The sequence below is a fragment of the Strix uralensis genome, chromosome 13 (genome assembly GCF_047716275.1).
Source record: "Strix uralensis isolate ZFMK-TIS-50842 chromosome 13, bStrUra1, whole genome shotgun sequence".
NCBI lineage: Eukaryota > Metazoa > Chordata > Aves > Strigiformes > Strigidae > Strix > Strix uralensis.
In genome coordinates, this window is record NC_133984.1 from 5,888,477 (window position 1) to 5,914,608 (window position 26,132).

Consider the following 26,132-nt stretch of genomic DNA (forward strand, 5'->3'; position numbering starts at 1 on the left):
AAGAATATGATCCTTTTAAATTTAACATGAACTGAAGGCTCATAAAGATCTTAATAAAAAGAAATTGTAAGGTGTTTATTGCTGAGAGAGGATAATGGATGGGTATGTTCAGGAAATGAACTTACTTCAATGAGAGGGGTTCTTCTCTGCAACCATGTAGCAGACCTTGCATTGAATGGTTCATCCCTTGTCTTTTCCAAGTAGCAAAAATGTTCAAGTATTATAAATTCCCTTTTCCCTGGTAGGGGGATCAAGCTGGGGGAGACACAGATCACAACCAATATTTATTAAAACCTTTTATTAATTAAACTGGTATTATTAATAGAATACAGCCTTTATTTTTAATTACAGCTAACTATACATCCACTTACACCCCAAACAGTTCAGTTATACACACACTTGCTTGAGGTGAGTCATGGTTACATGGATGGAGCAAAAGGGAGGCCAACCACGTGGAGAGCCACAATGATGCCAGCAGCTTCTGGGTAGGAGTGGAAGATGCTCAAGGGTATGTGTATGATGTTGGCATGTTTGAATACAGTAGCCACCAGCTTCTTGGATGTGGTCCAAGTGATACAACCCATTGTTGATGCTACTGTGTACTGGTGGCTTTGGACAAATTCAGAAGACTTTTGGCATTTTATCCATTTTTGCAGGTTCAGTTAGACCATTAGTCTCCAGAGCTTATCAGACCTTGGAAGGCTTCTGAACACTCTCTCTCAGCATATATTTACCCTCTCTTCAGCTATTTTCTCGTAACTTCCTCTCCATCCACACACATCAATACCTCTAGACCCATTTCACACAACTTCATGCAGAAGGGTGTGACACACGACTGAACTTTCAAAAGTGCATACACAAAATGCTATGGTAACATTTTATTCCTGCCAGGCTATGGACAGAGGGTTGAGATGCATACCCATATCTTGACTAGCTGGACTATAGTGACAATGTCAATTTATGATCAAGATTAATTTTCCATGCCCTGCTGGATTAACTTATTTGCAGTCCAATTTTGGACAGGCACCTGAATTCAAGTAACTCATGTATGCTGAGAAGCCTAGTAAGGAAAGAAAAAAAGCTGAAGAACTTCCATTTAAATTTATTTCTTCATTTTTAGGTTCAAGAAGGGGACTTATTGTATTTAACTATTGACTATATCATTGGTACTTGAGAAATAAAGGACTCTCCTTTGCTCTTGGGGTACTGTTGGATCTTGGCTTACTCAAAGTAGTCATTAGAAGGAGAATAAGAATGTTGATTTTGCTGTTTGAGCACTGGCTGCTTGTTATTTTTTCCATCTTGTGTACAGGTTGCTGTCTGTTAACAGACAAAAGAAAATCAATACAAGTGTTGAAAAGGAACCTTGTGTATTCAACTTTGCAAACAAAGTTCTTAAATAAGCACCGAGCAAAGCAGTAATAGAAAAAATATGAGTACCAGACTTAATTACCAGTGTACACATAAAGCAATACTGCTTTTTCAGGTGTAGAGAACTGAGTGGGAAAAGTGAAAAAGTATTTCCAAGGAAAATAATAACGGACTGATAACATACATTTGCATTTTAGCTGTGTTTATATCCTTTAATTTAATACTGATGTATCTTAAATGATTTGTTGATACAGGGGAAAATTAAGAGAGAAAAATTATTTCCTCATACTAAAAATATAAAGAAAAAGGCATGATTTTATTTCTGTTGTTGGCAAGAATTATTGAATCACCTGCATAATCTTTTAGGTTCTAGCCTCTGAATATTTCAGAGCATTCATCTGGGCATTCTGAAGATGAAGAAACTTTAAATAATTTATGATCCTCTCAGGAAAAAAGAAAAAAAAAAAAAAAGGCGAGTCTGCAATCCTATGTTTTGGTGGTGTGGGTTTTTTTCTTTCTTTAAGCTAATTCTACAAGAGAAGCAAAACATATGGATATATTCCCTGCCTGTTCCTGAATTAAGATACTGATAAAAAAATAAACAGAAGTAACAAGCTGGATATTGAGTCACTAGGTGATTGAACATAAATTAACTGTTTGGTTCTCTACTGTATTAGTCTGTCTCTAAATTTCACAGTGATTTTTTTCACCGATTTCTAATTAGTTATATTTTTTACATACCTTAATTGATATCACAATGTGGAAGGCTTAGAAAAAAATACAGAGTTTTCAGGTAAGAAGCAGAGTACATCATTAACCTGAGAAAAACTTATCTACTAAGAGTAGAATTAATGATGTCTAGTGCAAGGCTTTTCCAAGATTCCTGTCCCATTTCACGTATAATTTGTAAGCTGCTTGCCAAGACAGAGCTGCCCAGCACAATTAGACTTTCATGTACTAACGAGAGCAAGAAGAGCTGCCAGCTAAAAAAGACAAGGAAACCAATCCTAAAATACGTAACGTTTTGCTACGACGTTGAGAAAAGGTACGTCTATGGATGAGTTGGGGAAATAAAAAGCCAGCTATGTGATCTTTTGTTCACTGACACCATTTCAGAGGCAATATGTAGTAGAGGAGAAAACAGGGAAGGACACCAGCTATTAGATATTGATATTTGCCAATTCTGTAGCTTTCAATTACAGCCTCTAGTGTCTACCTTGTAAACACTTAGATATTTAAGAGAAGCAAGAGTACAAATGTAAGCGTAATCTGAGCCACTGTGATGGACTATAAGAATCTTCAAGTTTCAGTTATCTTTGCCATTTCCTTGTCAATCTTTTGGTCCTTCTCCCACTTCCCCAACAGGCTTTCTTTTAGTATTAATTTATTTGTTGATAATAAATTCTCAGACAAGAAGTGAGTAGATGGAGTGAAGCATTTTCATAGGTGCTGTGGATATTTAAATAGGGAACACCAGAATTTAGAAACCAGTCAGAGAATAGTTCTTTGTAGATTAATGCTGAATCATATAGAGAAAGGGGGGGTGTGTGTGTTTCATTAAGAGTTTTGTTAACCTCTGTCTTTAAAAAGCTGACACCAATAAGTCACAGTCTAGGTTTAGAATCTGTTTACTTTTTGATGTAGATTAACAAGATTTGTCTATTAAAGTCACTGGACACAAAATGGTATCTCAAGATATAGTTCATTCCTTAGGTCCTACATAGGTAATCATTATAAGAAGACAAGATATTTAACTATGGTTGAATTTGCACAAAATAGATATTACTTTGCTACTGTAAAACTAAAGGTTTTTGCTAGTGTGTTTTGAATACTCTTTACAATGAACACAAAAATAATTTTTCCACATCACTTTCAGCTCAAGCCAGCTTCAGTGGTTTCAGAGGTACCTTGGTAACATGCCACCAATATATACTGAAAAATGAGAGAAAATGCTGATCCAGAAATCCTTTTAATTCAAGTAATTAAAGAAGTACAGTTCTGAGGAAAGCAGTTTGTATTTATACTCTACATGTTATGCAATTAAAAAAAAAAAAAACCCAAAACCAACAAATCAAAAGCTCTTTGGGACTGTGCTTATTTTTTAATGAAATCAATGTCAGCATCTAGTTACTAATAAGAAACTCTCAATAAATGATCCTTGCAAGAAAGAAAGTTATTTCAGCTTCAGGCTGATAAAAGGATTATTAGAAAACAGCTCTGTGTGTGTGTGCATGTCTGAATGTTTAAACAATCTTGAAAAATAATACTTTGACATCATTCACCTCAATCCCATATAAAGAAGACTGTCTTGTCCTACTAAAAGCAAATGGGGTCATGTATCTAAATGTGATGGATTCAGGAGTGTATCTTGCACTGGTGATAATGGCTGTAATAAGCACACACACAAAAATCATCCTTTTGAAACCATGATCATGCTAAGATTTTGTGAGAAGTTTTCATAGTAGTTTTTTTTTAATACCTCCCCACTGCCAACTTATCATACTTTCTAGTGTTTTCTGCAGTAGCATACTGCACTCTATGCAGTAGACTAAGTAAAATACCAGCAAAAAAGGTTGACATAATGACTCATTACAATTTAAATCTTATTACACAAAGCTTCATTCAAGTCAATATACATAGTACAGAACCGCAGGGGTACATTTTAGCCTGGTGTGAGAGGAATGAGTCATGCAATTCTCATTATGGTTAATAGAAGAAGCACATCTATTGCCTTGTGTGAGCTCCTGGAAGTGCACCTCGCAATTCATATTCAAATCACATTGGGCAGTGGCTACTCCAGTAAACAGTCAAATAACTACACTTCAAACTTTAAAGTTCATCTGATTCAAAATTTTTGGAAATAACATTGCATTGTATTGATTACCTAGTACAAATACATCATCGGCAGTGATAACTATTCCTAATTGCCACAGGAATAAGCGGAGCCTTTTAGAAGCCTAAAAAGGGAGGGACATAAACCACATTAACATGGATCATGTCTTTCCTCTCCTCTCATTATCTTTACTGGCAGACTGCTAACTTTTCCCTTCCTAGGCTCTTATAAACATTGCTGTCGACACAGAAATGGTTATTACTGAACCAGACCACTCCCTTATTGAATTTTAGGATATACTTTTAATTTCTTTTTTTTATAAACTATGCTAGAAGACTAATAGCTCACATACTTATGGTTTTAGTTGCTTGTTTTACTAATGGCTTGTTCCAGCTAATTAAAGGAAATCTCCAGGAAATCTCTTTCTTCTGATAAGTAGGTTGCACAAACAGCTTCAAGGAGAATGCAACCTTCCAGCCATAAATCTGTACTTATAACTGCCAAGTCTGTTTGCATAATCTGGAGTAACTTCAGTTTTATTTTATTATTGTAGATTCATGTGCTGTTGAAAAGAGATATTTATTATTAATTATTGAGGATTTTTGAGAAAGGATCCTGTAAAATATTTTTAATTATGGACAATGCTACTGTAGAGTATAATTAGGTATATTGGGTTTGTGTGTGGCAGGGTCTTGATAGCAGGGAGGGGCTATAGAAGTGGCTTTTGTAAGAAACTTCGAAGCTCCCCGGCTCCAAGTCAGACCCACCTCTGGCCAAGGCCAAGCCAATCAGCGACAGCAGCCAACACCTCTGTGATAACGTATTTAAAAAGGGGCATGTGAGAGGAGGAGTTGGAGTTGTGAGGAGGATTATGAGGGAGACACCTCTGCAAACACCGAGGTCAGTGGAAGAAAGGAGGAGGAGGGGGAGATGTGCCACAGCAGAGACCCCCCCGCAGCCCATGGTGAGAGGGCAGGCTGTGCCCTGCAGCCCACCGAGGTCACCAGGGGAGCAGATGCCGATTTGCAGCCCATGGAGGAGCCCACGCCAGAGCAGGGGGCTGAGACCAGAGAAGGCCGCGACTCTGAGGGCAGCCCACGCTGGAGCGGTCTGTTGCTGGGAGGACTGCAGCCCGCAGGAGGGGCCCACGCTGGAGCAGTTTGGGAAAAGCTGCAGCCTGTGGGAAGAACTCACATTGGAAAATTTCATGGAGGACTGTCTCCCATGGGAGGAACCCCAGGCTGGAGCAGGGGAAGAGTGTGAGGAGTCCTCCCCCTGAGGAGGAAGGAGTGGCAGAGACAGCGGGTGATGAACTGACCACAACCCCCGTTCCTCTGTACCATTGAAGGGGAGGAGGGAGAGAAATCAGGAGTGAGCCCAGGAAGAAAAGAGGGTTGGGGGGAATGTAATTTTAAGATATGGTTGTATTTCTCACTATCCTACTCTGATTTGATTGGTAAGTTGGTGGCGGTGGTGTTCAAATTAAATTGATGTTATTTCTTCCCAAATCGAGTCTGTCTTCTGCCTGTGACCATCATGGGTGAGTCATCCCTCCCTGTCTTTGTCTTGATCCTGACCCTTTTGTTTCATTTTCTCCTTCCCATCCAACTGGGGTGGAAGGAGTGTGTGAGCAGCTTCATGGTGCTCAGTTGCCCTCTGGGCTTAAACCACAATATCAGACACAGTTTTTACTGGGAAGATCTACATGGAAAAGGATTGAATTCTCAAAAATAGTGCATCCTATCTTTCAAGTTAACAAAAGTGATTCTCCTTTTAGTGCTTCGGTGCAATTGACAGATTAGATTTATGAATGTGAATTGCAAGATGCAGCTGATCTTTCCACCTTTTAATTTTTCCTAGTTTTTGCAGAAGATGACCCTCTAACTCAGTTTTAATTGAGATAGCTCTCATTGCTTACAGAACTCAAAACTTTAAAAAAAAATAAAATCTCCAATTATTAAAGGTATTTTAAAAAACAAAGTTGCATGTGTTGTGAAAGCAAAGTCTAACTCAAAAAACCAGACTTTATTAAAGATGAAAGCTATATAGAACCTGTGTTTGAATTCATTTCCAAATGAATTCAAACAGCTCTTGCTAAATCCTCAAAGAGCAGAAAGGTGCAGATTACCAGTGCAGTGCTGCTTCTGCAGAATATCAGCAGCATCACGAATTCAGCTTCATTGCTGAGATTTAGTGGAGAAGCAGTAAAGCACCCCTTATCCAAAGGGCTTGCAAAGGCACTTTCTAAAAGAGCAGGATTTCCATTGTGTCTGTGTTGTGAGCTTGGCAGAGGTATTCATCAGCCATTATTGATTTAGAAGAAGGTATGGCTGGAGTGAGGAGGATTGATCTGAATCCTCCCTTGGATAAGTTAACTATTGAGGGATCTATTCATATCAAGATGAAGCACTGAAGAGTGACCTACAATGATAGGAAACAGGTGTCTCTGTCTTTTTCTTTACAGTGTGTGTGAAAAACTCTGGCTTGTTGTTCTTGCTTTTTTTTCTCCTTCCTGCTTTCAGAAACATTATCTTTGCTACATTTAGTATTTCTTGATTTTGCTGGGCAATTCTTTAGGGAACTACAGAGCAGCAGTTTCCTCTATGATGATCTGGTAAAGGGATAGGGGAGAATGCTATTGACTTTCTATTCAAGCTGCAATCTTACTTGTGAGAAACTGAAGGCAACAAGAGGCATTCAACAGGAGTCTGGGTTAGCTGTGCTTTCTTAGTCAGCCCTCCCTGTCCCCAAATGTCCTGGCATCTCCTCAAATTATTTCTGTGGTCAGTATTGCCATCCTTGCCTTTCCTATTTATATATTGCTTCTCTTCCAGAGGAATGTGTAACTTGTCTTTCTCAGAGACAGAACCATGTGCTAAGCAGACCTAGGAGAACTGTTCTTGCATTCTCCCTGCTGAGGTCCCTTACCTGGACAGTAGCTGGGCTTGGACCTCGCAGGTCTGTAATCATGTGGGCATTACTGCATCCACACAGTTTTGTCCAGCTTTCATCTTATATCTGCAAAATCTTTCTGCAGATTTTACAAGTACAGATTTTACAAGTACACATTTGTCTTACTGACAGCCATCTGAAATGCTTCTGCAAGGAACATTTCTCCTTTTCTCTCTTTGTATCCTTTTTTTTTTTTTTTACCCATTTCTGTCACTTCACAGATAACCTCACTGTCACGTGCCTTTATGGCCTTTCCTCCAACTCGTCATTTCACATGAGCTACTGATACATCAAGTGCCAGCACTGATTAGTTTCTGATCTCAGCTTGTTCAGCTATTTACTGGAGTTCAGGACAAACACATTTGTTCTTTGTCTTGTGCTGTTCTTCACAGTCTAGAGGTCCTTTCTACAAAAATACATGCAAGGCCATTTCAGGGTTTTCCCTGCTGTCTTTTTCAGGGGGAAATAAGTACTTTTTGCTTATAAACTGCTTGCTCCCTCTTTACAGCTTCCACTTGGCTGAACACACACACTTGAGGAGGCTTTATCTCCTCCAAAACAAAAAACCAACAAACCCCAAACCGTTGTATCTTTCATTATTTTCCTTTTAGACCTACTTAAAAAGACTTTGTTAGTATTCCCACAATAAACTTGGCAAAGGTAAGACTGTGGGTATACAGAGTATATCCATTATGGAAATAAAGGTATTTATCATCTTCAAATTCTGCGCATATCAATAACTGGCTTGTATTTGGTATGCAACTTGGGATGTCTTTTTCTTTCTGGTTATTGCAGTGACTAGCACAACAGATTCCCTGATCTGTAAGTAGGACCCCTAAATGTTACCATACAAACAAATAATATTATTCTTATTAATAAAGACATTCAAAAGCAAGACCAAGGAGTTACAGTTTAAGTCTGTTTTGTAATGATTTAAAATAAATATAAAATTGATATTATAATTTAGAATGTCACCAGATTACTCAGACCTGACAGCTTCAAAAAGGAATAAACAGAACATAATCTTTTCAAATAAAAAATAAGCATGAAATTCAATTATTCTGCTCAAGACCTCAAGATCTTTACTTCATTACTCAGTTTATCTCAAGATCTTTATTATATTAAGTACTTCAATCTTAAGAAACCTATATATATGAATTTACTTTCCCCACTTACTGTACTTTGCTTCATGTGGTGGAGCACCAGCTGTTATTGGGATTTTAGTCCCAGGGACCAGATTAAAGTCAATCTGAAGTAAAATTCCCTCAGCCATGCATAATGTGGTTGTTGGGTTTGCATTTCAGGGTAAAAAAAAAAATAATCAGAATATCCCTTTGAAACTGTTAATCATGAGAGGAAGATTATATACCTTCATTTGCATGGATTCCTGTGAAGTGGACAATAAAAATCACAATCACTCTTTTTATGATTAATTAAACCTGGAAGGAAATATTAATAGTCCAGTTCTTCCTGAAAGAAGACACAAGATCAATACGGGAAACAGTACTGAAATCCAGAACAGTGAAGGATCCGATATGTGGCTGACATTTTTTCTTTCAAAAAATGTTGTGTTGTGACTCAGAAAGCTCTGGCTTTTGAGAGTTTTATTAACTTCTCATCTTTGTTGCTGAAACCACCAGACTACTTGCCATGTTCAAAATAAAGTGATCATTATGGTGAGTTCACCTTCAAATCATCCCATATTTCCTTTATATTGCCTTTACATTTATGAGTCATAGCATATTGATTTCGCCCTTACATTGCACTGAGTTTGACTCTCCTTTAATAGACAAAATGACTATTTGCTTTCTATAAATCCTACTATTTGTATTTCTTTTCTTTTCTGAGCTGTAATCTGTGACTTACAATAGGCCACTGCTCAGTAAAATGGTGAGGTGCTAGTTCAGCCTAATATTGTTCAAATAAAAGAAGTCTAACTGCCAGTCTGTTGTTACTACTTTTCTAGTATGTGCTCTTTAAATTATCTGACTCCCAATAAGTTGAACGGTGCACTATATTCACCTGAAAACTGTTCAGGTAATTATCTCATACCATATTTGATCCTTTCACAATGTTCAGTGTTGGATACTGTTCCCTGCTCCATACTGTGCAGTTCCAGTTTATCATTCACCTTCTATAATGTTGACTTTTATTCTGAATTACACATCATACTGCAATCATTCCTTCGTTGTCTTGGATATAACACACAGGACTGGACTGTCATTACAACATCCTTCATCAAATTCCTTTTTTCTTCTAAGACCTTTCTTGGTTCTCTAAGGTGGTCACAGGTTTTTGATCTGTGACCTGAAAATATAACGCCATCTCTATTTCACATGGTTAACAAGTGAACATGCTCCATAACATTTCTTACAAGCGCACATGTCACTGGAGCCCCACCAGCTGTACCTCTCCCCTGGGTCTTCTTGCTTCTTAACTTACCTGTTCCCTGTCAAAAGCTTTTGTCATATTTTTACCAGGAGAGGTATAACTTTGACCATATCCATTTTTCATTAAGAGATCAAGTGAGATATTAGTCACATTCACCTTTTCTACTCTTGTGTAGAAAGAAAAAAGATTTTCAGGCAGGATAGATAATACTCTTACAGAATGGAGAAATATGCTTTAAAAATAATAATTTGAGACAGAACAACATGTAATTAACTCATTATTCTTTAGAACTGTGGACTGCTTCCACACTCAGCTTAGCATTTAGTCCATGGTCCCAGTAAACCGAACTTGGGGCTCCTTTAAACTGAAATGAAGTACATAAAGATTAGCCCAAACTGAATTAGAAGGATTTGGCTCCTTTAATGTGGTACAAAGAGGAAAGAAAAACCTGTTAGTAGAACATATTTTGGTTTTCTTCGTTCTGACCATGACAGCCATGAACAGCTCCATTCAGGGAAAAAAGACCTCATTCAGCTTGTTCTTTTGTGCCAAATTATCACACTGCATTGATCAAGTCAAGCATCTTGGTTTGCCTGTGCTTCACTTTTCTTCTGGAGAAATGCCATCATTCACCACTTACCGTCCTCAACCTTTTGTCAGCTTTGGTCTCCTTACAACTTTTACAGATCTCTTGGAGAAATTTCTTCACGTAAACTGAAAACAAGATCAGCATGTACTTTGGAGAAGTGCTTTTCCAACCCACTGAATAATGAATGCAAAGGGAAAGAGTGTTGATCTTATGAAAAAGTTTCTATTGTAGTTTTCATTGGTTTTGATTTTCTTTCTTTCATTACAATACAACTGAATTAGTATCTATGACATTCCTTTTTTTAACTTGTTTTTAAAAACAGATGTTTTGATTAAATGATAAATGTGTCTGGAATCTGCATAAATGTAACAAAGAAAAGAGGATTATCAGCTCTCACATCAGCAAGATGCATTGGTACTTCTACTTAACTGGAAGACATGACCTAATTTTTTAATAATTAGGACTATTTCTATAAGTTAATAAAAAATTGCATTTAGCAATAGTAAAATTTTAATTTCTGTTGATTAATTAGAATTTACCAATACAGCCTCATACCTCATATATCAAACTCCAGAGAAGCAATCATCACACTAGTTGGTGGTAAAAAAAACATTTTATTATGGGCAATTTATTATATAAAATAGTACTGAAAAATAATTTTCTATTAATTTTATTCAGGGGCTAGCATTTTAGCAGGCTAATAAGTCAACCAAAGAACAGATTAAATAAATGGAAGGTGCAGTGCCTGCATGAAGAATAGCTGCCCAGTTGCCCTGTTCTTAAACAGATGAAAGGTATGACTGCTGTGTATCCCCTCAACTAAATGTTATTCTTTACAATGCTAGCTTCCAAGTTACTTCTCCAATGGTCTCCAAACAGTAGACTGCTCATTGCTACATAAGACTTGAAATGCTGTTGTCTGACTACGGGAAAAGCTATGCAGTAAAATTGCATCCATTTTGCTTCACTGTGAGCCTTCCCTGTTCCTTGGCCTCCTAACTTCCATCACAGTGTATGTGTGTGGAAGAGCCTTCACCCCATCAAGAAAGCAGCTGTTATATTTGATGGAAGTTCTGCACCTATTATTGGACACCTATTTCATTTAACCTCAAGCATATATCCACTTGCTACCAGATAAATTCAATTAGCTTTTACACATGCAGTTATGAAAACATGTGAATGGTGGGGGAAGAAGTATCATCATAAGGGAAAAAAGACAGTCTTAAGTTGAGCTACCCTTCTACCTCTTTGACAGCGAGGCAGGAGGGAAGCATGGCAGCATTGTTATACAGCACACAGATGAATGATGGCTGAACAGAGCTTTCAGGCCTTTTAATCTGTTCTTTGATCATCTCTGAAATAGATCAAGGCAAAGCCATTCCTTTCCTCTCTGACAAAAAAGTACTTACTGACTTCTCTGTATTAGACATAGCCTCCTATTCTGGAAATTGGGCTCAGGAATATCACCTACTTACTCCATTTCACTCTTCTCAGTATAAAGGCCTGACCCTGGAAGAGCTTTAGACCCAGTCCTGTGGTACTTCATTGAACAGCCAGAGTAACTGGGGCATGTCCTTCCTCAACTGAGGCAGATATGATCGATTAAAGGAGCCATAAAGAATGCTGAAAGGAACTAATGAGAAATAATTAATTGTTTGTATATCAATGTAGACAGCCTTTAAACCTAAACAGAGGAATTCTAACAAATGATGCAAGTCATGAAAGTTGATATTATAAGAATCAATAGATACCTAGTATGAAAAAGCAGTGATGACTGGAGTACATTTATCAAAGTCCTTGCACTCTCAAGAACAGATAGTGCTGTATGTTAAAGATGGACTAGGGCATAAAGATAGAGCAGCACAAGAAAACAATCCATTTGGGTCAAAATCAGTCTTGAAAAGAATGATAAATAGCCAGAGAGACTATAGGGATTCTTTCTATGTAGTCCAAAAGGTTACCTTAACTCATGATTGATATCTTGATAGTATTTATTACACAGAGGGACAAAACCCACCTGTAACTGTTTAATTTTCTCTCATTGGAGAGAAATGCTACTGGCAACAGTCAGATCCATATATGCTTTGCTGTGAAAGTTCACAGGGTTCTTCTACAAAAAATCACCAAACCCAGAAGGTAGGATGTTCCTTTAGTTCTAGGTTTGGTAACCCATAAGGATATAAAATGCGTGACAGAAAAATAACCTTGTTGTTGATGAAGGCATCCCAAGTTTGCTCAGTTTAAATGTAATGAAGAACAGAGAAAAGAGGGGGTGTGACAGACATCTCCAATTTCAGAAGGGCAACAAAAAAGGTAAGGAAATGTTCTTTTAGCTTATTGTTGGTCTCTCTCTTCCTGCATTCACGGGTTTAGTTCCTAAAGTTCTTGAAACAAAGCATTTGGAGAATACAAAGTGCAATGTAACCTATGATGAGAGAGACTTGTTATGTCAATGCTTTCTCTGGTTCTTCCCTCCATTTTATGGTAATTGGCAGTTTTTAATACTCCTCCCATACATACGCACAGGTATTCTGTTCTGTATCTGAAAATTATTCCTACTGCACCACTGACTTATGGGTGCTAAACCCAAAACCTGAAATAGCTTAAAATTCATCAAGTTAACAGTAGTAGCATTGGTATAGGGCATAAATCCATATTTTGACATCCTGAAGACAGTGTTAAGTTTTCTGTTATCTTATTAAATTGTATCAGACTTGCCTTGCATAGAGTACAACCAGGCTTGATAAATGCTTGGCTTCAGCTACACTCTCCCATTTATTTTCACAGTGTCAGACTTAATCCATAACTGCTGTTCAAAGGCAACAAGCAGGAGATGAGGGTGCATCTTGACTCAGCTGGTAGCTGGCTACTGGCAGCCAAAAGCTACAATAATTTATTATTATTCAGACTACATCTTGACATAATTTATTTTCATTTTTTATAACCTATTCTCTAAGGATAAACAATTTATAATCACATTATTTAATTAGTTTTTATTTTGTGTCAATTTGCTTAATCTCATTGACCAGAAAGCATGGATTTTTATGAAAAAAACCCCCAACTGTAGTATCTGAAAAGCACATAGAGGACAATGCAAAATTCAGATTGATGCAGTTAATATAAAAGTCTACATACCCATCTTTTACTCAAGCTAAACATAGTGCAGATGTTCCTGCTCCATTGCAACAGATAGGCTTGAATTATCTTGAATACTTTAAAGTGATGGGGGTGGTCTCACACTTTCAGCACAGTCTTTGGCTGATGCCTTCTCCATTTCATATCTGGCATTTAATATGAGGGACAGGCACAATAAAAGAAAACTTATTTTCCCATAAGAGAGGCTCTATACATTCATCACTCAAGAAAAGTGAATATTCCTTTGTCTAAAGGTTTACGTGGAAACAAAATTTTGGATCCTATAACGGCTTAAAAATTACATCCAAATACATTTCCTCAAAGGCAACAACCTAATACGGATTTTGAGCATCAGTTCTTCCCATACAGAATCATGCCCACAAATGACAGTTCTCCTTGTGTTTTGATAATATTCCTGCCAAGGCAAGACACTATGTTGAATAATTAACAATATGACTGTTTTTCTGCTAGGATAAATATTGAAATTAAAAAAAAAAAAATCTATAAGCATATGAGTTTAGATTTGTAAAACCCTTTTATTTGTTTGTAAGCAACCGAGAAGTTAAAAGCTCCTTATTATGTCCTCATTTATGGCTATTTAACCATAGAGTCTTTATCAGATATTTCTCTTTAAGATGCAACTTCTAACAGATGTTGTCCAAAGACCCCAAGGTTAGTATCTATGTTTAAGTAATATTGCTGCAAATGAAAACCTGACCACTGTGTTTCTACACATCAGGTAAGTAATAACCTATATGGAATAATAATATATGTAAGCCATCTCTTGGAGACCATAACAAAATTCACCTGTAGGTGTTTTCCCTAAGGCAAAGAAAACACAAGCAATATATAAACACACAATAGTGCTATGAAATTAGTGGGAAAGATGTTTGGCTTGTTGTCAGAACCCACCAGCTATTTATTTTCCTGGGAATTTCCTCAATAAAAGCAGCAAGAACTGGTGGGTGGAATGGCCCACACAGCAGGTATTAGAAGGACCGTTGGTAGAAAGCCTTTGCTAGAGAGCAGCCACTGGCCTGGCCTCACTACCACCTCTGTTCTGACATTTCTTTCCCATGCTTTTTACATGCCAGTACTATTTATTTTAGTTGGCATATAGATTAATAAATACAGGGTAGGGTGTTTCTGCACACTGGGTGCTAGCTTATCCTTCCTTTACCCATAATTCGATCACATACTGTAAGACAAATTACACAGATTTTGTGCTCACAAGAAACATTCTGGTATGATTTCCTCATACTCTATGCTTTTTAAAAATAAAACAAAACAAACTTAGGAGAACTTTAGTAATATCAGTGCCAGAGCCTAAAGGTAGCATCATACTTGATGGGCACTGAGAGAACAGCCACCTTCCTCAGACTGCAGCTAAATCCTGTCTGCTGGGCCCATTCCTTTGCAGGGGTTTATACACAGAGGTGCAGTGGAAACACCTCTGTAACAAAAAGGAGAGCTTAACACTGTAATAGATTGCCCTGACTGGGCACCAGTCCCACCGCTGCTTGCAGAGCCTTTCACAGGACACATCTAACGCCTCGGTGCCTGTCGGCTATGTGCTCTGGCCAGGCACTTGGGTTTGTCACCACACTTCTCTGCTCTCATGGCACAGTAGATTGCCAGGTGCACACTTCGAGGATGCCTGGGTTGGACAAAGGTGTCAGAATGCTGCAGGAGGCTAATCCTGCCTCTGATGGGTAGTGTGGGTGGACTAAACAAGCTCTTCATATATCAGGACTTATTTTTGTGCTCTATGATATTATACTGCAATACTTCTTCTTAAAGCAGGATTCCTTCACAGAGAGTACACATGGGCACCCTCATGGCATTTTTCTTCAACAAGAACCCCCTTTGTAAGCACAGCTCTAGAGGAGAGAAGAGGAGAGTTATTTGAGCCAATAGTTTCCATTTTTTCATTGAAATCATACCGAAGTCATCTGATCAGGTGGCAGAAAAAGGCATTTGCAAACAAGTCCTGTCTGAGAGAAAATCAGGTATGTTCTGAGAATCATTCAGTCAGTTCCTGAATGATTCATGGGTAGGAAAATAAATCAAAATAGATAGAATTTGTCAGTTTACTTCCAAATTATTTACATCAGTGGATTGCTCTACTTCTAACCCTCATAAGATTGTCAATGCTGAATGTGACACAAGTGTTGTAAGTAAGCTTCAGACTAAATCTTTTAAAACGTTATTCAAAACAGAGCACCAATACAAAGAGATGTACCATGTGATTTGGTAGTCAAGAAAAGAGAAACAACCCTGAGGTATGCATTGTACTGACTTGCTGTACCTCTGCAGTGAAAGACAAGTGGTAGAAAGATCTATAGGGGACTGGGAGAAGAAGGAAAATAAAGGGGAAAGGGGAAAAAGATCAACACTAAGTGCATGAGGAAAGAATCAATTATCATTATTATTGTTGTTGTTATCATTATAATCATCATCATTGAGTAGCATAAAAACAAAACTGCACTGCAAATTTTGATAAGTACTTAAACAGCAGCATTAGGATTGCGTGCTCATACCTGCCAGTCTGTTACAAGATGGTAGGACGAGTAACAAGAGTCTGGTGTTGCCAAGGTACGCTGATACTGTTGGTCTTTAGGAAGCTCCTGCAACAACCTGTGTCTCAGCTCTGAATTCCACCATTCCAGCAGCACCACTGGAGTCTCTATAGATCATTTTGTGTGAACACTTCTGTTTCAGAACCTCTGTATTAGGACTTTATAACTAGGTAATAAAATCTGCCTCTATGATATTACTTGGCAAGTAGACTTGATGCTTGAAAGCAATTTTTTTTTTTTAAGTGGAATTTATATTTTTGTAGAGTATGCACTTGCAGCTGTCATCCAAGCTTTGTTTTGTTTGGGAATGTGACAGCTTTTGTAGTCTGTTGGTTCTAAAGGACACCTTCTCTTCATCCCCCCTTAAGTTGGGAAAAAGATTTGATAAGGCTGTTTTTCAGTTTTGTACTGAGCTCTGCATAGGCTGGAATAGCTTAGCACTTTGTCAGCTGTGACACCAATATTCACTCCTTTTAGGTAACAGAAGATCAATGGCCCTATAATAACATTTTATCTTATTCTTACTTTTAACTTGTCTTGCTGCAAAAATGCTCCATGGGGGGGAACTATGTCACTGTGGTTGTATCATAATTTTCCAGCTACTGTGCTGCGGGGAGGGGGGGAAACATTCTCAATAGCACATAGTATATTTCACAGTTTCGTCAGGTATATTTATTCATACAGCTTGTTTATTATGAAGACATGTTTAAAGTGAAAATAAAACAAAATAAGTGTTTCTGGATGTTCCTATTCATCATTAGAAGCCATCTGAATTGCAAAGATGCCACTGTATCAAGCAACTGTTTCCTTCATCCCTTGGGCTTTTGAGAAAATCTTATTATAGCATCTGAATTGTTCCCTTGATTTGGGACATAAAAAAACACCCAGAAAAAAATAGAAAAATGTTTCATTTGCTGATTCCTTTGCAATTTAAATTAATCAAATGCAGTGTATTGTGCACATCCCCTCCAAATAGCTTCCTTCCCACAACAAACTGCTAAAAGGTTGTCTCATAGTCTATTATATAAGTGTTACTTAATCTGCTCTAAATTGTCAGTACTGTTTTGCACCAATTTCCACACGTTGCTGAAGTATGTAAAATAATGTAAACTGACTGATGCAACAACTTGTTATCTTCTTACCACCTGCATTCTGGTGCTGCTGGCCGTCACTCGCTCACCGCAAAGCCAGTAGAAACAAACCCCCTTCTACAGGAACAAGGTCTACCAGAAGCAGATATTGCATCATTGTACTTCAGCACTGTCTTTGTTTTCACTTCCTGCTTGTGGATACCTCTCAGGAGGGTTCTAGCACTAACAGTACTAACAAAGTCCAAGCCTGGCTCAGACTTCAGCAAAAATCCTATGCATTCCTTATCTTCACTTAAATAAGGCATTCAGCCCTGTTGATTTACAAGTAATTTTGACCTGCTTAAATTATCCTGTCTCTAACCAGCTGATAGTTAAGCTACTAATTACTTTGTGGGCAGGACTGCAGTCATGGTCCCAAGAATTTGTTGTGCAAAAAACCTGACTCATTTATGCAGACAGAAAAAAATGAAACAAAATTTAAGGGATTCTGTTGTATATCAAGATTATCAACTCACATGAAACACAAGCTTGTTTTTCTCCTCACGCTTACTTTTTCATCAGCATAGTTACAGAAGAATTATTCTGAAAACTGAACCAATTGATAACCACTGTTGCAAACCCACTTTTTTTGTGGCACACCAGAGAAATGGAGCAGAGGATAAAGGAGCGGCAGCACTAAGATGGGAGCAGTGTAGCGATGTGAAGATCTATTCCCTGTCTCTGCTCATTTATTGAGGCAGAATGGTGAAAGGAGTCCAAAACTAAGTATTCACATTCATTACCAGGGAAAAGGAGGGAAAAAAGAATTTTCCTTTTACTTCTTTTGATTTCAGGAGTGATTAGGTTCAGTTGCGTCTCTTAAATTGCTTGGTAAGTGTTCTATCTCTGTCATTTCGATAAAAGGGATAATATATTTCATTGTAGCATTTTCACTCAAGAGATTGGAATCATAAAGAACCAGAAAGAGGGGGAGCAAGGTAGTATTCTGAGGTCATTAGGATGTTTTAAGAGTTGTTTCATTGTCTGTCTAAAAGCACTCTATCACCCTTCTTCATATCCTGTAAATAGGAGAGCTGCTTCTCCTGAAAAACAGCATTAGTGGTCATTTTAGAATTTTTTTGCAGGATCTATTATCCTCTGCTAAACTACTGAACACAATTCATCAGGCCATTCTTCTGTAGCATCAGACTGAGTTAAATCTTACTATAAACACCAGTGTTCTGTCACAGATGACAGCTGCTTTATTAACAGCACCGTGCTAAGCGCTATGTAGGCAACAACAGCAGAAAAGTTTTCTGAAAGTAGACACCACTTGGCCTCAGCATGGCAGAATGAGAAATGCTGAAGTCTGCAGGACTATGAAACCATTTGCATTCCCTGTGCGACGTCATCACTCTGCTGCTTCAATGCCAGGCAAGAGCCAGGTCTGAAAACACAGAGAACCCACATTACACCTGCAGTCTTGGTACTGCTGCTAAATGAACACAAAAAAGGAAGGAAGTGTTGAGATTACTTCAGTGTGATGAAGAACAAGCTTGGCATAATAAACTGTAGGAAGAAAAGGTGGAAAATCATTGAGGGAATAGCTAATATTCCAAATATCTAAAGGTCCAGATTTAGGCTTGCTTATAAGACTACAGCATCTTAGCTTCAATTGAGATTGCTTCACAGAATCACAGAATCATCTAGATTGGAAAGGACCTTGAAGATCATCCAGTCCAACCATTAACCTAGCATTGACAGTTCCCAACTACACCATATCCCTCAGCGCTATGTCGACCCTACTCTTAAACCCCTCCAGGGATGGGGACTCCACCACCTCCCTGGGCAGCCCATTCCAACGCCCAACAACCCCTTCTGGAAAGAAATACTTCCTAATATCCAGTCTAAACCTTCCCTGGTGCAACTTGAGGCCATTCCCTCTTGTCTTATCGTTCATTACTTGGTTAAAGAGACTCATCCCCAGCTCTCTGCCAGAGTTTGAATTAAAGAACAATTTATTAGTGTATAAATCTTTAAGTCCTGATCAAATATTCCCTTTGTGACACCTATGCAAATTTATTGTAGAAAAAAAGATAAATACAGAAAAGAAATTTAAATTTGCTGTTTTGGAACAGAACTCTAAACTTAAAAGCTTCTTTTTTTGGTAGTAGAGTATTTGCAACAACTTCCTAGTGCAAGCTGAAAAATAGACAGTACATATTAAAACTGTATTCTCTTATTCATGCATGACAACTTCAACTACTCCTTAACATGTGCTGACCTCACAGCAGAAATATGAACAGACCAAACATGAAGTAATTATTCTCAGAGCCACCAATACTTTGTAAGTCAGAATTCCAGACCCAGAGGAGATGTCTTTGTACTTAATAACCTTTAATTGATTTGCCTTTCATAAATTTGCTGGCTCACACAAACATGCAGACATTGCCTTTGTCAGCTCACAGATGGAGCCTGTTTTATGCAACTGGTGCTCATGCATGCACACTTGATATATTACTTTGTTGAATCTGTGAACATTGTTTGAAGAAAGAATGTATCAGATGTTAGAAAATACTATTTTAGGATTTCAAGGACATAGTCTTTTTATTAATATATATCATGGACATATATTTTAGCTACATGAGCAAACATTTTATACTATTCACCAATCTCAGATATAGGGTCTAATTTCTTCATTACAAATTTGGATTTTGATCTCAGCTTCAGGCTCTGTGCTGGAACACTGGATCTACTTGACTCTTCTAACTTCTTCAATACATTATAAATTTAGATTTCTTTATTTTTCGTAAAGCAGGAGGAGAGAACAATAGTACTGTGACCCTAATATGCATTCTAAATGTGTTTAGATGTGCCTTAGGGCAATAAACATGTTTCCTTAACAGGTACAGCAGACAACATTATGAACATATCTGGCACTATTTTAGAGAAAAATAAAAGGAATAGAGATTTCATTAGTAACCATGATTTGGAAGATTCAAAGAAAAAATCTTACTTACAAGGAGTCACTCAATCCTACCATCAATTCATCACTCATTTCCCTGACTCAGGTGTCAAGCCTAAAAAAGCACATAGAGTGTGTAATTTGAAATAGATCAATAACCACTGTCCTTTTTATTAATTTCAAAAATTAGTATTAGTTTTGGCATAAGGGCAATCTTTGAGCCCAAGGCATGATTCCAATTAGCCATCAGCATTGCCAATCAAGAGTTGCTTCCAGAGTTCAAAAGAATTACATTAGATGTAAGTGAAATCAGAATCAGGCCCACACATTGCAGCACTATTGTTTCTAAAGTTATAAAATAGTACCAATACTAAAATTTTACAGTGTATGGTAAAGGTCAACAGATAAAATATTTGGAACTTTTACTCATGAATATATTTAATTTGTTACTGCCAATGATTTCGATTACATTTTACAAAATGCATAGCTGCTTTTCCTTTTGCAATTAAAGATACCTAATAATACAGTCAAACCTTCTTAATCATTGTTCATTCTAGCATAAAGTAAATCTTGCTGTGTTTGAAGAGAACCTAGTCATCTTAACAGCATCCGTTTTTGTTCCTTTTTATTTTATGAGATTAGAATACTTAACAACCTTTACCATATTTGGCTGCAGTGGAAGTCTGAAGAGTAAAATTTGCACAGTGGATTATATGACTGGGACAAAATTCAGTTCTGTAATTAGGTTTGGTGTTACTTAGGTTTGCAGAAAAAGTCAAAATTAATGGTTCTTTTTGCCTAAGATTCCCCTCCAGAATTATATATAATAGTAAAGCATGGTTAGAGCCAGGCCTATTACCTGAATATTTGGTAAAATCAATGGGTTTTTTTTCCCCTTACTAAAAACATCTCAGTTTGGAGGAAAATAAATAGAAATACTCAGGGCCTAAACAGTCATCAATTTAATTGCAAGTAACAAAGACACTAAAATAGTCCTCAAATGCTCACGTACACTTACAGTCATCCTTGTAAAGACTCAGAGAAACTCCAGCAACAGTCTCAGATATTCAAAGTCCAGAACTGGTATTGCTGCACCTTAGAGCTCTACTGCAGAGTGGTCTTGGGAAAGATCAGTGAGCCTTTGCAGACATCCCCCTAAATCCTCAGAAAGTGCGCATGGAGTTCTTTCTAACACAAGCTTCGTTTTCATTAAAAAGAAAAATGTGTTCAGGCAAGTTGATGGAGAAATGAACCAATTTGAATGTATTGAAGTTCTTTGCTTTGCTACAGTGCTTTTTAAATGGTGTCTAAACAGTTGGTCACAGATTTATTTATGTTTCCATGTAAAGAAAGAAAATATTATCATTTTCTATATGGGAAACAGTTTCCCTAATTATTTGGCTCCTTCTTCTACCACATAAACACAGCAATTTGTACCCCTCTCCTTCAACTGGCTGCAATTAACAGCTACATTGCAATAAGCAGATTATGTTAATTAAAAACTCAAAACTATGTAAACAATGGGAAAGCTGACTAGCCATTTTCTATTTTTGCCAACTGGGAGGAACACAAGAGAAATTAGTACCAAGCTTAATTTTGCTGTTTATAATTCAAGTTATTTGTAACAAATAACAGCATTTTAAACAATTAACTGTATTTCTCTACACTAATTGAACCACATCCCACATGAGAAGTTTTACATCTGTATGAACAGGGAGGAAAAAAAAGTTTCAAAGATATCTAAAAAGGTTCTGAGAGAACAGATTTGCACACATCCTCACCAAACTGGAATATTAAACACAAGGTCCGTTCCATGCCTGAGTCACACTCTCAAAAAGTCATAGCTAAGGATAAAAGTATAACTTAGTCTGCTTCTTTGGCAAAAATTTAAGCAAACTCTAATATAAACATTATCCAGCAGACATGAATAAATTGTGAAGTTTTAAGATGTTTCTAGAGTTTCAAAAAGGCTATAGCTTTGTTTTTGTTCTTCTGTTTCCAAACCAGGATTGTTTAATGATGATGGGAAGAGCGGGAGGCAAAAGTGGATCTTGCCTGTTAGTGACTGCGTTCCCAGTGCTCCCTCTCCGCCATGGGGATATCTCTCAGTATCACACACTAAGGGGATGTCACCATCAAATGAACTGCATGGGCAGAGAGGCCACGTACATATATCGGATTTATTGACTATAGCTATGAACCTGCCATTGAGCAAGCTTTGGGGGGGAAAGAAACAGAATGAAGGACTATAGCCCTTCCTCAGCTTTATATAGGAAATACACTGTCCAGGTACACGAGGGGACAGCGTATTTCCTTCCCCAAGTTTGTGCTATTAGATATTTCTGATTGACTACAAAGAGGAAAATGAGAGTGTGGGGAATGTTCATGGCTTCAGATGAGGTGTTAGACTGTTTGTATGGGGTTTTTCAACGTCTGTATAAGAAAAGGAAATGATACAGAAATATGTAATGGCTCATTCAATCTGGGACAGGTCTTTCACAGTGGCCAGTATAAAAATACTACTTCAGTGTATTGTTTCAATTACCCCCTTGATCCCAACTGCTTTAGAAAATGGGAAGAATCTCAGAAGATGTGAAAGGTGCTGATAGATGTATTATTCACAGACCCTTAGGAGGCCACATAATACTAAGTGTATAGGAAAAGACAACAAGAGCATGGGAAGCTTGAAGAGGGCAGAGATTTAGAAGAGCGGCCACATTGTTAGATTTTGCACCTACTATATTGCAGTCGATTACAGAGAGTGGAAATACTGAAGTGCTTCATGTATATTATGTTAGAAAAACATTTCTTCTGTTTTAAGGGCAACACTGATTTCCCATCCCCTGCTCTCCCACAGAGCTCACAGACTGTGGGAGGGCTACTCAAAATAAAAACGCAGTTGATCATTTCACTTTTCGTATTTCCACTATTTTCCTTTTGGAGACATGAACTTTAAATGAGCTGCTGTTCAAGCTTCTTGAGGTCAAAATAGAGGAAATCACATCCACCACAGAGACAGGCACAGCAAAAACTCCTAATATGACCATTATGTTCAACTCAGCAGTCTCTTTCCTGTTGGTAGGTTTTTGATACAAGCTTAGCATCAAGCCAGGCTGTCAAAACCAATGAAATCTATTTCTGTGACATTGAAAGAGCTCTTGATGAAAGTCAATCAGTGTGGGGAATGTTTTGTTAGAGTACCTGGAATCAAGACAGAGAAAGGGTTGGGTTTTAACAGAATTGCTGCTTTTTCTTCTTAGTTTCTAAGAGGTGAGGAATATGTGCTAAGTAAAGCCATTTATTCTGCAAACAGTACATGTAGGGCCTGATGCTAACAGCTACATTTTAGTCTGACCATTTACTGAGAGTCCTGTTTCTTAACAGAATTAACTCCTTTGCCATATCTTTTATTTTTAAATTATTGGAGGGGTTTAGCTCTTGATGTGCCTCTGTTTATGGGTAACACACAGAACAGCTTTCAGGTTTCTGCATGAAATAATTTTTAGTTTTCCTACTACAGAATGAAGAATATCAAAGGGGATAGGAATTATAAACGGGAGGAATAGCAGCTTGAGTAATGCAATGATACTGGATAATTTTTCTATATTTAAGTCTTCACAGGAATTCCTGTACAAATATGTGTTCATTGCAGTAAGCTACTACTATTAAGAAGTGCTACACTAGAAGTGCAGAAGGCTTTTGCCTGCACATACAGTATTTTTTACGCTTTCTAGGCATTCTGGAATTACAGGATATGAACATACGGTTTGTAAGACCATTCAGCAACCTTATCTAGTCCAGAAGGTTTTTTAACCACAATTTAAACAGATTGTTTGCTTATGAAAAGTTTTATAGACTCTTTGATTCCCATTAAAATAAAGGGCAAAAGATAAATACCCCAGCAATAAATATGTGTTTGGTGGTGTTACAAATCGTTAATTGTTCCTTTGTATGGATTTCCCCATCCTGGAAGCTAACTATAGCTGTTTAGAGATGCTCACTTTACAAAAAAGGTTCACTTTTACATCTCAATCCATTCTCTGCTCGAGGTGTAATGAAAGAAATTGCTATCTTTTCCCCAGCCAGTTATTATAATGGTATGAAAAAATGACTTAAATATTGACCTTGTCAATACAACCAAGTTCAGATGAGCTAAAAGTAAATCAAACAATCTTTTAATCCCAGGAAAACATTTTAAGGTTTTTCTTTTTATTGTCTCAAGCTCACTTTTAAGACCTTAGTTTATGACACAGTAGTGATTCATGCAATCACCAAAAGAAAACTGAGAAAAGAATAAAACAATGGTTATCCACTTTTGTAGCATTGAATCAGTTTTATGGTTTGTTAACTCAAAAGCAATCTGTCCTTTTTTAAAAACTCTACTGACTGTTACTTAATTTTTCAATAAAATAAACCTACCAGCAATTTTCTCATCCAATATAAATCAAACCAATACATCACTTAACACTGGCACTTTCCTTTGCTCCATTTCCAGCTGATGCTGCTCAATTTTACCCACTGTTAATATATATTACATTTTCTATTCAACCCAAATGGTACTTATTACTGTTCCTCTAGCTTCTGATCTCTGAACTGAAGCCAGGACTCAATTCAGAGCCTCCAATTCTACATGGGAAAAAAAGCGCTTCAAAACAGAACCTAAGCTACCAACTATCTAGCTATTAAATCAACATACTTTGTGGGTAGAGCACGAGCACAGGTTAAATTATGCATTTTTTAGAAGGTTTTAAAGCTGATACTATTGGATCTACAGTATTCTAAGGAATTAAGTTAACTGACAGTCACCAACAAAACCAAGAAACCTACTGTTAGAAAATGTTTTTTTCTCTTCCTAGAAGTGTAAATTTGAAGCTATCCCTGAATAGATTTTACACTTCCATTAATTTTAATGATATTCTCCTAGAAGTTTTTTTCTAAAATTTTTTAATAGGTAAAATAATGAAGCATGTTCCAGCTTTGAGAATATGAGATTAGGTTGTTCAAAAATTTGATTGATGCTGTAAGGATACAATTGTGTTGCAGGTTTCCCAAAGACGTCCCATTGATTCTGGATATCATTCAATACTTTGATGGTATCTTTGAATAATTATTGTATTTTTTCATACTATGAGAAAAGAGAAGACATCATCTCCTTAATAAAATTATAAAGAGAGGATGCTATGGGAGCTTTTCCCCTCCATGGAGTGGATTCAGTCGCTTGAGTTCAACCTTTGGATAAATGTAGCTTATATCTCCATTACCTTTCCCAATACAGCTATTATCTTTCATTATTCTAAACTCTATCATGGATGAATTCCAATGCCACTAAATCTACAAATCTCTTTGCTGTTAACTATGCTACCTGTTTCTAGATGAAGCTATCCCGAAGGTTCCACCAAGTCTTTTAAAAAGGTTATAGCGTCTTTATGTTGTAATTTACTCCATGAATAGCCATGTTATAGCACCGGATTGGGCTGCAATCACAGGAGTATACTCCAGACCTTGCCACTGAGTCCAGGACTCAAGGTCCCAGATTCTCATGCTCAGTAAGAATTCACTTTCTGCAGAAGTCTCCTCACCTCTAGTGGCTAGTTCTTAGAATAAGTTATATTATTATTATTATTGTTATGGCTGGGATTGTGCAATATGTCCACTTTGTTACCAGAGAATGGGGTGCTCCACATCACCAGATGGAAACAAAGAAGCAAATGGTCAAGAAACCCCCAACAAGCTCCAGCAAATACTGAAGGAGTGAAGAGTAGAGGACTTGTTTCAAATAGCAGATGTCCTCTCAATTGTAGTTTAGGACATCTCACAACATGTTGGTCTCAAACTGCTCAGCTCTTCTGAGACTAATGGTGCTTCCTAGCCAGGTTTCCGTTAACTTTACCTCAAGAATATTTGCGTATTTTATGTAATTTTGTTTAGCCATACATAATTATTTTAGTTTAACTTTTCAATTCATCAAAAGAATCTGTATGTAAAGCCAAATGGTGGACCATGGGAATATTGCAGTTTCACACAATGGAGGTGGTAGCTTTTTTTGGTTTACTTTAAAAAAAAAAAAAAACACAGCGAATTACATTAAAGCAACCTAAAAGGCGATTTCACAGTAAGGCATGTAAGAGGTAGATATAAAATAACACTATTCACATTTCATTGTCTCTTTCTGCATGTGAGTTATTGCTGTATTAAACTACCATATACCATTTTTCTTTTGGTCTCCTGCCTCAGTGCCCAGAGTGGA